Source organism: Oncorhynchus nerka, unplaced genomic scaffold (assembly GCF_034236695.1).
Source record: "Oncorhynchus nerka isolate Pitt River unplaced genomic scaffold, Oner_Uvic_2.0 unplaced_scaffold_917, whole genome shotgun sequence".
NCBI classification, from domain to species: domain Eukaryota; kingdom Metazoa; phylum Chordata; class Actinopteri; order Salmoniformes; family Salmonidae; genus Oncorhynchus; species Oncorhynchus nerka.
Genome location: NW_027040387.1, coordinates 100,555 through 103,054, shown reverse-complemented (window position 1 = coordinate 103,054; position 2,500 = coordinate 100,555). Strand labels below are relative to the sequence as shown.

At 53.3% G+C, this 2,500-nt stretch overlaps 1 protein-coding gene across 1 annotated transcript in view; it reads left to right on the top strand.

Moving 5' to 3' along the window:
• LOC135570709 (voltage-dependent T-type calcium channel subunit alpha-1H-like) overlaps positions 1–2,500 on the top strand; it is a 126,857-nt gene that overhangs the window by 116,283 nt on the left and 8,074 nt on the right. The gene's annotated exons all lie outside the window — the stretch shown is intronic.

The window sequence follows — 2,500 nt, the reverse complement described above, 5'->3', positions numbered from 1 at the left end:
TCTGGTAGTCCCCACATAGTACTGCTACAGGACTCTAGGTCTGTTCTGGTAGTCCCCACATAGTACTGCTACAGGCCTCTGGTAGTCCCCACATAGTACTGCTACAGGCCTCTGGTAGTCCCCACATAGTACTGCTACAGGCCTCTAGGTCTGTTCTGGTAGTCCCCACATAGTACTGCTACAGGACTCTAGGTCTGTTCTGGTAGTCCCCACATAGTACTGCTACAGGCCTCTGGTAGTCCCCACATAGTACTGCTACAGGCCTCTGGTAGTCCCCACATAGTACTGCTACAGGCCTCTAGGTCTGTTCTGGTAGTCCCCACATAGTACTGCTACAGGCCTCCAGGTCTGTTCTGGTAGTCCCCACATAGTACTGCTAAAGGCCTCTGGTAGTCCCCACATAGTACTGCTACAGGCCTCTGGTAGTCCCCACATAGTACTGCTACAGGCCTCTAGGTCTGTTCTGGTAGTCCCCACATAGTACTGCTACAGGCCTCCAGGTCTGTTCTGGTAGTCCCCACATAGTACTGCTACAGGCCTCCAGGTCTGTTCTGGTAGTCCCCACATAGTACTGCTACAGGCCGCTGGTAGTCCCCACATAGTACTGCTACAGGCCTCTAGGTCTGTTCCGGTAGTCCCCACATAGTACTGCTACAGGCCTCTAGGTTTGTTCTGGTAGTCCCCACATAGTACTGCTACAGGCCTCTGGTAGTCCCCACATAGTACTGCTACAGGCCTCTGGTAGTCCCCACATAGTACTGCTACAGGCCTCTAGGTCTGTTCTGGTAGTCCCCACATAGTACTGCTACAGGCCTCTGGTAGTCCCCACATAGTACTGCTACAGGCCTCCAGGTCTGTTCTGGTAGTCCACACATAGTACTGCTACAGGCCTCTGGTAGTCCCCACATAGCACTGCTACAGGCCTCCAAGTCTGTTCTGGTAGTCCCCACATAGTACTGCTACAGGCCTCTGGTAGTCCCCACATAGTACTGCTACAGGCCTCCAGGTCTGTTCTGGTAGTCCCCACATAGTACTGCTACAGGCCTCTGGTAGTCCCCACATAGTACTGCTACAGGCCTCCAGGTCTGTTCTGGTAGTCCCCACATAGTACTGCTACAGGCCTCTGGTAGTCCCCACATAGCACTGCTTTAGGCCTCTAGGTCTGTTCTGGTAGTCCCCACATAGTACTGCTACAGGCCTCTGGTAGTCCCCACATAGTACTGCTACAGGCCTCCAGGTCTGTTCTGGTAGTCCCCACATAGTACTGCTACAGGCCTCTGGTAGTCCCCACATAGTACTGCTACAGGCCTCTGGTAGTCCCCACATAGTACTGCTACAGGCCTCTGGTAGTCCCCACATAGTACTGCTACAGGCCTCTAGGTCTTTTCTGGTAGTCCCCACATAGTACTGCTACAGGCCTCTAGGTCTGTTCTGGTAGTCCCCACATAGTACTGCTACAGGCCTCCAGGTCTGTTCTGGTAGTCCCCACATAGTACTGCTACAGGCCTCCAGGTCTGTTCTGGTAGTCCCCACATAGTACTGCTACAGGCCTCCAGGTCTGTTCTGGTAGTCCCCACATAGTACTGCTACAGGTCTCTAGGTCTGTTCTGGTAGTCCCCACATAGTACTGCTACAGGCCTCTGGTAGTCCCCACATAGTACTGCTACAGGCCTCTGGTAGTCCCCACATAGTACTGCTACAGGCCTCTAGGTCTGTTCTGGTAGTCCCCACATAGTACTGCTACAGGCCTCCAGGTCTGTTCTGGTAGTCCCCACATAGTACTGCTACAGGTCTTTAGGTCTGTTCTGGTAGTCCCCACATAGTACTGCTACAGGCCTCTGGTAGTCCCCACATAGTACTGCTACAGGCCTCTGGTAGTCCCCACATAGTACTGCTACAGGCCTCTAGGTCTGTTCTGGTAGTCCCCACATAGTACTGCTACAGGCCTCCAGGTCTGTTCTGGTAGTCCCCACATAGTACTGCTACAGGCCTCCAGGTCTGTTCTGGTAGTCCCCAACTAGTACTGCTACAGGCCTCTGGTAGTCCCCATACAGTACTGCTACAGGCCTCTAGGTCTGTTCTGGTAGTCCCCACATAGTACTGCTACAGGCCTCCAGGTCTGTTCTGGTAGTCCCCACATAGTACTGCTACAGGCCTATAGATCTGTTCTGGTAGTCCCCACATAGCACTGCTACAGGCCTCCAGGTCTGTTCTGGTAGTCCCCACATAGTACTGCTACCGGCCTCCAGGTCTGTTCTGGTAGTCCCCACATAGTACTGCTACCGGCCTCCAGGTCTGTTCTGGTAGTCCCCACATAGTACTGCTACCAGCCTCCAGGTCTGTTCTGGTAGTCCCCACATAGTACTGCTACCGGCCTCCAGGTCTGTTCTGGTAGTCCCCACATAGTACTGCTACCGGCCTCCAGTACAACAGTAGAACCAATAAGTCCTGATGAGTGTTGAGGCAGTACAACAGTAGAACCAATAAGTCCTGATGAGTG